Raw genomic sequence first — 11,040 nt, forward strand, 5'->3', positions numbered from 1 at the left:
TAGCATGTCTTTTTTTTGTTTCCAATCTGTGTAACGACAACAACAACAACAACCTTTATTTCTATAGCACATTTTTATACAAAGTAGATAGCTAAAAAAAACACATTTAATTTAGCTAAGAATAATTATGAATACATAGTATACAAAAGATTAATACATAAAAAAGATATATGATTAAGAGAAATAGAACCCTTAAATTGTTTTCTTAAGTTTGCAAATGACCTCCCAATGATAAATTAAAATGGCCAGGGTGGACAGAAAAAATGAAAAGCAAAAAAATTCTAGGTAAACTTGAGAAAAAAAAAACAATTGGCAGGGGTTCCAGGCTAAAAGACCACCCCGTCCCCCCTGGGCATTTTACCTAACATATAAATGTTTTTAAGTTATTCTTTATTGCTTTTTTTGTTTGTTTTGTTTAGGTTTCATCTTAGAGGATTCCATGAAGTGGGTCTGGTGAAAAACTGGATGTCCACTTTCATTCAGACGTCAATAGGCGACTGCACAAGACTTTGATTATGTGGTGATGGCGTAGAGCATCATCACAAAGGATCCATAAAAGATTGTTCATACTTTTTTCTTCCATTGAGAAGCTAGAAACACATTGTAAATAGTTATAAATCTTTCGTTTTTTTGTTATTTGATCAAAGGGTCTCATATGTTTTCTGACTCTTGGAGGGCCCTTTAAGGTTTGATTTGATCAGCGCTGCTCCATGTGGATAATTTCTATACATTCAGCCTGTAGCCTCTGAGACTTGAAGATCAGTTTATGCTGCTCCATACTGGCAGTTAAAGTATGTATACCGGTGACCCACACCAGACCTACAGAGCCTCAGTTACAATGACCTGTACTCATTATGACCAACATAAGACCAAATGGCAAGTCCTAAATGGAGCTGTAAGTTGGCACTTTACTATATATATTTTTTTTTTACTTTGGTCCTGGAGATTTAAACAATTTGCCTCTACAGTAAAGGGTAGACCTATATTGGTGTTTAAGGTCTAGACTCCTTTAAAAAAAATCTGACTTTCCTTAAAAATGTTTTTTGGCCTATTATCAAAACAAAGGGACCTAAAATAGAGCTTCTCCAGCAGCAATTGCCTGTGCTTAGACCCCCTAGCATTCAATTTGCTTTGATAAATCTCTCTCGCTCTCTCCCCAGGAAAGTTAGGCATCCCAGCCATCTGCTGGATTGCATAACCTTATGTATCTTAAAAAAAATGAAACGTTTCTTCCCAAACTACATCCTCTTGTTTATTTCCTGGGTGCCAATTACAACTCTTTCTAATAAATACAATGGCTTTCTGTCCCCTTCTCCTCAGTGACTTTGTTGAACCCTGCTCCTGCTTCTTCCATGTTCCAGACAGAGCCATCCATTAAAATATGCAATTTTGTTTTTAATTAATATATATAGAAGGGGTCGGCATGGTGGCACAGTGGTAGCGCTGCTGCCTCGCAGTTAGGAGACCCGGGTTCGCTTCCTGGGTCATCCCTGCGTGGAGTTTACGTGTTCTCCCTGTGTCTGTGTGGGTTTCCATAGGGTGCTCCGGTTTCCTCCCACAATCCAAAGACATGCAGTTTAGGTGGATTGGCGATTCTAAATTGGCCCTAGTGTGTGTTTGTGTGTGTCCTGCGGTGGGTTGGCACCCTGCCCGGGATTGGTTCCTGTGTTGGCTGGGATTGGCTCCAGCAGACCCCCGTGACCCTGTATTCGGATTCAGCGGGTTGGAAAATGGATGGATGGATGGATATATAGAAGGTCCTATGTTCATGATAGGTCTGTCTCTTGCCAGTCCTATGTAAAATGTACATTTAAGTCTTTTTGAATGCATATTCTAAACTTGTGTCCTCCTCCTGCAATTGCATACATTCACTCTCTGTAACATTTAGCATACCATGAATTGATGACCCCTTGTTGTTAACAGAGAAGGCTGAAGGCACAACACCATCCAGTTCAGGTGTTTGTTCTTAGGATTCTTCTAAATCCTGAGAAGGAGTCTCTTCTTCATTTTCAATAGTCAAAGCAACATCTAGAACAAATTCACTGGCAGCAAGACCATCCCCTTCTTTAATTCATTCAATTTTAGAGGAGTGAGAGGAAAGCATAAATCTTAAGGATATGAAAAAAGGCTATTTCACTTCCTTATTAGCATCGGTCAGGGAGAAGTCTCTGAAATTGCCATCCAAACCATGTATGCCTTTCCTCTATATTTCACAGGAAGTAGTACAGTATTGTTTGACTACTTTCTCCAAGCGTTTGCACCAGGTCTTACAGAGATTACTGACCAAGTCCAATAAAGCAAGTACTTGCCCTGCTAATCCAACTAAAACATGAAAATTATTGTTTTTTCTTATCTTGGACAGAGCCACAGAACAGCAAACCATTGCTATGCCAATCTCCATGAATTGGACTGAGGAAAGCCATTACCCCTTTGCACTTTGACCTGGTCGACCACAGTGAATGTAAGTGCGTTCATTCCAGTTGCCATGGCTATGTCTTCTTACCGGATTACTGACTTGGCTTATTTCCTCGGTAACCGCTGGAGCACCGGTACACTGATTGGCAGGAGCACAATTCTGAGGAGGAATCTACAGTACAGTATAATTAGGCGACATGCAAAGCTTTGAATACTCTAAGCAGAACTTTGTGGGCAAGGCTCTGTGATAAACTCACATTTATCATAGTTTCTTCTATGAGGAGCTGAACAAAAACAAAGTAGCAGCACAGGAACTGGTGTCAGTATAGGAAAGACCTTCTTTCTCCAGACTACTCTCTAAATCATTAGAAACTGCACATCGTATTCCTTCATGGACCTCCTCAGTTATTCCATTAAGCATCCTGTCCATAGAAAGTTTCTCTATGATACATTCCACAGCGTCATCCCAAAACCAGCTATCTGGCTGTGTTTTCTCTGTAAATGAATCAGCTCTAAAAAATGACAGCACAGCCCAATCATTAATAGTTGTCATACACTTGTAATTAGAAGACAGGGCTGAATGGGTTTCAATAATTCTACCCCAAGTCAGGCCTTGGTACTGTCTTTCTCATCCTTTCCCCTTTCTTGTCCTCAGATTCAAAGATCAAGTTTGTTTCTGCCATCTGAATTTTCCCCCTCCTGGGATGATATAAAAAGATGCCACCACTGGAGAAACTCTGTCTAATGACTCGTGCCTGAGAAGATGATATCTTATAGTATTGGATGTTATTCTTTTTGTCATTATTGTTTAGCCAAACTTCTACTAATTACAAAGGGTTCACCATTTGGCTGAATTAAGTCTATATATAATAAGAAAAGCAAGCAATTATATATAATGCTTGCTTCGCTTGCCAACTGCTAAATCCAAGTGCTATGCACTGTTGTGAAGAGGGGGGCTGAATGCACCCCAAGGAGACACGGTCGCTCCTCCGAAACCCCTGTTAAACGGTGATACAATGGAAATAAAATTCATTTTTTAACTCCTTTTTGCTCGATCAGCTGCTGCCTTGCTGCTGCTGCTGTGCCACGAGATCTGCACTTCACTTGCCTACATTGCCAGCGCTATGTGCTGTTGTGAAGACAGGAGCTAAACGCACCCCAAGGAGACGCGTTTGCGCCTCTAAAACCCCTCTTAAATGGTGATACAATGGGAAACAAGTAACAGTTGTTTTTTTTTACTTCCTCTTTGCTCGATCAGCTTCTGGCTTGCTGCTGCTCTCATGCCGCGTGATCTGCATTTCGTGCGGCACTTAGAACGTTTTAAAGTCACTGCCTTGTCTCTCTTCTATAAAATCATTGTACAAAATTGTTGCACTTTTAGGCTTAGGATTCTTTGCTTCAACCGGTAGATTGGTAGACGGTGCCACCATAGCAGCGGAGATGCTGGCATCCCGGAAGGGCACAATCACAGATCCTTACCAGGCCAGGAAGCCAGCATGCTGGGACAACAGAGGGAGAATAATTACGTGAGCTATTCATTTCCCCAGGACACTAGATGGCAGCATTCCACAGCTACAGTACCCGTGTGGACACACACATGGCATGCTAGGAAATGTAGTCCTGCAGAATAGCCCTGTTGGGGATCAGGAGTACCTCCAAGGATTGCTACAGGTACATGTGGCTCCTACTTTTATATAGCTTCCGAGTGACCTGGAAGTACTTCCAATGGACAATGTTTTGGTACAGGAAGTAGTTCTGGGTCTGGTATAAGAGGAGCAGGACAACACTCACTGGGGCAAAGTTGAAGAGAGAAGAGAGAGAAGAGAAAGAATTACACTGCTGTACTATGATGTGTTAGCAGAGAGAACCTGTTAAAGGTAGTTTGTTCAAAAAATATTTGTATTTTGACCCTGGGACTACTACTGAGCCCCAAACCACATACTCAGCAATAACCAACACAATTCCAGATTCAAATAAAGTTTTTTTTTTTTTGACAATGTACCTTCCACATACACCAAACAGCAAAGTAATTCTTTCACAAATACTCTTTCCTCCTCCAAAAGAGCGTTGCCCACTGCCTCCCGACTCTGACTCAGTTTAAGTGAGACATCAGGTTTCCTTCTAAAGTAGACAGAGGAATTGCTTCCAGTCTCCAGCCTAGGTTGTTCAGAGCATTTCTGGGTTGTGCAGAAACCAGGGCAGTCCTCCCTCAGCAGCACCCTCTGGTGGTCCCAAAAGACCTCAGCAGGCCTACATTTCCAGACTTCAACTCCTAACATCACCCTTTGGGTGATCTGATCGGCTTAGCGCTGAGGAACACTGCCACCTGTTTGGGGGAATGATCTGCTGCTGGTGGGACCGTCCATCTGCTATTTCCATTTTGGCATTCTGGCCAGACGTGAATCCTTCTTTTATCCTTGCAAAGATGACTGCCCTTTTTCTCTGGCATCTAAAATATATATACAAAATATAAATATAATATACAGGGCTAATGCCACCATTAAGGTGAACTAGGCATTAAGCAAATCATAAGTGGGGTAAAAAGTGGGCGAAAAACCCAGCTGCATGGGTTAGCACTGGCATTGAGTGTATATATATATATATATACAGGTGCCGGTCATAAAATTAGAATATCATGACAAAGTTGATTTATTTCAGTAATTCCATTCAAAAAGTGAAACTTGTATATTAGATTCATTCATTACATACAGACTGATGTATTTCAAATGTTTATTTCTTTTAATTTTGATGATTATAACTGACAACTAATGAAAGTCCTAAATTCAGTATCTCAGAAAATTAGAATATTGTGAAAAGGTTCAATATTGAAGACACCTGGTGCCACACTCTAATCAGCTAATTAACTCAAAACACCTGCAAAAGCCTTTAAATGGTCTCTCAGTCTAGTTCTGTAGGCTACACAATCATGGGGAAGACTGCTGACTTGACAGTTGTCCAAAAGACAATCATTGACACCTTGAACAAGGAGGGCAAGACACAAAAGGTCATTGCTAAAGAGGCTGGCTGTTCACAGAGCTCTGTGTCCAAGCACATTAATAGAGAGGTGAAGGGAAGGACAAGATGTGGTAGAAAAAAGTGTACAAGCAATAGGGATAACCGCACCCTGGAGAGGATTGTGAAACAAAACCCATTCAAAACTGTGGGGGAGATTCACAAAGAGTGGACTGCAGCTGGAGTCAGTGCTTCAAGAACCACCAGGCACGGATGTATGCAAGACATGGGTTTCAGCTGTCGCATTCCTTGTGTCAAGCCACTCTTGAACAAGAGACAGTGTCAGAAGCGTCTCGCCTGGACTGCTGCTGAGTGGTCCAAAGTTATGTTCTCTGATGAAAGTAAATTTTGCATTTCCTTTGGAAATCAAGGTCCCAGAGTCTGGAGGAAGAGAGGAGAGGCACAGAATCCACGCTGCTTGAAGTCCAGTGTAAAGTTTCCACAGTCAGTGATGGTTTGGGGTGCCATGTCATCTGCTGGTGTTGGTCCATTGTGTTTTCTGAGGTCCAAGGTCAACGCAGCCATCTACCAGGAAGTTTTAGAGCACTTCATGCTTCCTGCTGCTGACAAACTTTATGGAGATGCAGATTTCATTTTCCAACAGGACCTGGCACCTGCACAAAGTGCCAAAACTACCAGTACCTGGTTTAAGGACCATGGTATCCCTGTTCTTGATTGGCCAGCAAACTCGCCTGACCTTAACCCCATAGAAAATCTATGGGGTATTGTGAAGAGGAAGATGCAATACGCCAGACCCAACAATTCAGAAGAGCTGAAGATCACTATCAGAGCAACATGGGCTCTCATAACACCTAAGCAGTGCCACAGACTGATGGGTTGCTGCAGTAATCCAGGCCAAAGGAGCCCCAACTAAATACTGAGTGCTGTACATGCTCAGACTTTTCATGTTCATACCTTTCAGTTGGCCAACATTTCTAAAAATCCTTTTTTTGCATTGGTCTTAATTGATATTCTAATTTTCCGAGATACTGAATTTGGGACTTTCATTAGTTGTCAGTTATAATCATCAAAATTAAAAGAAATAAACATTTGAAATACATCAGTCTGTGTGTAATGAATGAATCTAATATACAAGTTTCACTTTTTGAATGGAATTACTGAAATAAATCAACTTTGTCATCTAATTTTATGACTGAAACCTGTGTATATATATATATATATATATATATATATATATATATATATATATATATATATATATATATATATATATATATATATATATATATATATATATATATACAGTGGAACCTTGGTTCATGACCATAATTCGTTCCAAAACTCTGGTTGTAACCCGATTTGGTCGTGAACCAAAGTAATTTCTCCCATAGGATTGTATGTAAATACAGTTAATCCGTTCCAGTCCATATGAGCTTTATGTAAATATATTCTCTTTTAAGATTTTTAAGCACAAATATAGTTAACTATACCATAGAATGAACAGCATAATAGTAAACTAAATGTAAAAACATTGAATAACACTGAGAAAACCTTGAACAGAGAAAACTAACACTGCAAGAGTTTGCGCTATAGCACTACTGAACCGCTTGCTAAAAACACTTTTTTAATGAGTTTTAAGCACAGGGAAAAAAATGAACATTTGAAAAACCTGTAATTTAATAAACCACCAAGAAAAGTAACATTGCAACAATGCACGCTATGAACCGATTGCTGTAAACAGAAGTGAAGTGGAGGTTAAAATCCAATAGAAAAAAGTCTTCATTATATACAACGAGGTTAAAACAATGCTCGGATCTGTCTCTTTAAAAACAAGCCTGGTGCATTCTTTAACTGCCTTCTTGGCCTTATGCGTCCAGCCCCCTCTCTCTCGCTCTCTCTTTCTCTCGTGCATGTATATGTGTGTGTGTGTGTCTCTCTCATGCGCGTGTGTGTCTCTCTCGTCCGCGCGTGTGTGTCTCTCTCTCTCTCTCTCTCTCGCTGCACTGGGAGAGACTGAACACGTGTGGAAATCATCGGCGCACACAAACCGAAAGGTAAACTGGCTTGTTCGTATACCGAGTGTGTGGTCGTAAACGGATGCAAAAGTTTGGCCAACTTTTTGGTCGTAAACCGATTTGTACGTGTTCCGAGACGTTCGTGAACCAAGTTTCCACTGTATATATATGAGCCCAGAATTAGGGTGAAACACGTGTCGCGTACTGTTTGCATTATTTGACAGTAAACTATTGAACCATATATATATATATATATATATATATATATATATATACAGTATATATATATATATATATATATATATATATATATATATATATATATATATATATATATATATATATATATATATATATATATATATATATATATTGGCCTACAGGGGACACTCCACCTCCTCAAAACCCAACAAAAGTAAAAGTAGAAACAAGTCCAGCACAACACACGAATGTTATTCAGCTGTGGGAAACGCCTTCAAACACAGCACAGTAAGCACACAACACCATCTTTGCCTTCTTCTCTCAATTTCTGTCTTTGTCTCTGTCTCACATTCCACCCCCACTCCTCCTCCAGCAAGTTTTGTCCTCCACCTCCTGACTCTGGCTCCTGAAGCAGAGGCAGCTGGCTCCTTTTACCCTGCACCTGGGAACACTTCCTGTGGACTGTTAGCATGGTCCAGAAGCACTTCTGATTGTGGCATTGTGGTTGGGGTGCCGTGTTTTGTTCTGGGCTGCCACCTAGTGCTCCAGGAGAGATAATGCACTATGCATGTTCTATCCCCCAGTCTTTCCACTATCAACGCATCCTGGCCAGGCAAGCTCATCTATCACTATATACAGTATATACTGTATATACTGTATATAGCCATCCATTATCCAACCTGCTATATCCTAACACAGAGTCACTGGGATCTACTGGAGCCAGTCCCAGCCAGCACAGGGTGCAAGGCAGTAACAAACCCTGGGCAGGGCACCAGCCCACCGCAGAGCACACACACACACACACACACACCAAGCACACACTAAGGACAATTTGGGATCGCCAATCCACCTAACCGGCATGTCTTTGGACTGTGGGAGGAAACCGGAGCACCCAGGGGAAACCCACACAGACACTGGGAGAACATACAAACTCCACGCAGGGAGGACTTGGGAAAGGAACCCAGGTCTCCTTACTGTGAGGCAGCAGCGGTACCACTATATAAATGTATAAGCACAGTGCCACATAAAGCCAAAGCTACACAGTCCATATCTCAGTCCAATTGAGAATTTGTGGCTGGATTTGAAAATAGCTCTTAATTCACAACCCATGCAACCTGACAGAGCCTGAGCAAAGAAGAATAGGGAAAATGGCACTGCCTAGATGTGCAAAGCTGATAAGGACCTGTGCACATAGACCCAAGGCTGTCATGGCTGCCAAAGGTGCATCTACCAAATACTGCTTTGAAAAGGGTGAATATGAAATATGATCAATTATTTTGTGTTTTATATTTGTAATTAATTTACACCAATTTGTACAGATCCGTTTTCACTTTGACATTAAAGAGTCTTTTCTGTTAATCAGTTTCAGTAAAGCCATATTAAATGCACTGTGTTTCAGTGCTGTATAGCAATAAAATGTGAACACTTCCAAGGGGGTGAATGCTTTTTACAAGTACATTGTATACTGTATATACTGTATGGTGTATGAATATGGACACAATGGTTAGTGCTTCTGCCTCCCAGTTCAAGACTTCTGCAAATCCTAGTGTGATCACTGACTTGACCAAGTGAGCAGTGAGTGTGCCATGTAAATACATTTGATGTCATCCAAAGTTTGTTGGCTCTTCCCTTATACCCAATGCTGCTGGGATTGGCCCCAGCTCCGAGTGACCATGAACAGCATGATACAGGTTTAATAATGGATGAACGCATGCATGCCCATTTCTTTTTATATATCACATGTTTTTTTTCTGTAACATTGTTTGAGTTTTATTTTAACCGTAAAATATGTGTGAATATCTGAATTAAAAACACTGGCCATGTGATCTATTGTGCTTAAAAGAGATAGTTTTAAAAATGAATTAGCACACTAGGCAAGCCAATAGATGTACTTATTAATTTGAATAAAGAAACAGTGAAGAAAAATGGATGTCAGAGATTGTAACCACATTCAAGAGGTTAATCACTTCTTTTACATTTGACAATATCTAAATATCATGTGTCAAAAACAAATGAGCGGCCTTTGAGATAAATCTTGTCCCATTTCTTAACAAAGTGAACAGTGCCACCTGACAGGGCTGAAATGAACAATAGAGCTGCTGTTATCACTTATTCTCAGTCTTACAAAAAAAAAAAGAAAAAACCATTTGGTAAGCACTGAGTCTACAGTTAGGATTAGTAGGTTTATTATCAGCAGTTTAATGAGTGATAAGAATATTCATACCCAATAAAAGCGAGACATTTCAGTGCCTCAGTGTGCACTTGTTTCCGCATTCAATGGCACAAAATTTAATGTTTAATTTTAAATGGTGTATTATGCAACATGTTTCACTCTGCAGTAAAATGATGATGACCTAAGTGGATTTAAAAAGCCTATCACTATTAATAGAAGCATTAACATGTAGTCAGTGTTAATGCATCTTACTAACAATCACTGATGGGCAATAACAATATATCTGCTGCTGCTTGTACTTCCTTAATTGACCCCTTGGTCTTCATGCAAAACTCTTGTTATCAGTCAATAAATTGCTGATAAAATGAACCCACGGGCTCGTTTGTTTGGAAATAATAAGCATTCTTGGTATCACTGATGAAGCACAAATTGGGTGAAAGTGCTAAAACAGCCATAATACATACCGTAAAAAAATTGCTTTTCGATAGCCATATTATAACATTCTCAAACACATTTTATCTAAGATGGGGTCATTGGGTGGCCAGAACAAATTCTTGCAATATTATGCTAAAATCAGTCACCAGTCCTCGATTGGGCACTAGTCTATGCCACTTATGCTGTGCAAATTTAGGAGTGGTAATTAACTTAACATGCTAATCTTTGAGATATACAGTAGGTAGAAAAACAGCAAAAACACTTTAAATAAAATTAAGCTCAAAAATAAAATGGATGCCTTGGTTTGATACTTGATCTGATCATTGAATGTGTAGAATGTGTGTATTCTCTAGACACTATGGAGTCCTCCAACATGTCAAATTTTGCACACTTACCATCTCCAGGAAGAGGGAGTGTGGATGTGTGTGTACTTCAGAGTCTCCAACAATAGACCAGCATCTCATTCTCAGCTGGCTGTTGCTCCTGATACTGGCACCATGCAACTCCAAGACTGAAAAAGCAGTTTCACAAAATGGATGGACAGATGAAAAGAAAAGAAACCAACTGAATTTTTTTTAAATGAGTTAAGCGGCTGGACAATTGTCATTTCTTGGTTTGATTTTTTTTTAATTAGAAAGATTTTCAGCAGAAAATGTTTAAAGCCCTAGTTTGGACCAAAACCCCATTCAGAGTTTGTTCCAGCCTCATATGTAGTGCCGTTTAAGATGGGCTCTAGCCACTTCATTCTGAATTGGACCAACCACGTATAGGAAACAGAGGGATGTTATTAGCGGACACAGCCAATCAAAACGGGTAAAGTATTGCTGT

The sequence above is a fragment of the Polypterus senegalus genome, chromosome 1 (genome assembly GCF_016835505.1).
Source record: "Polypterus senegalus isolate Bchr_013 chromosome 1, ASM1683550v1, whole genome shotgun sequence".
Lineage (NCBI taxonomy): Eukaryota > Metazoa > Chordata > Cladistia > Polypteriformes > Polypteridae > Polypterus > Polypterus senegalus.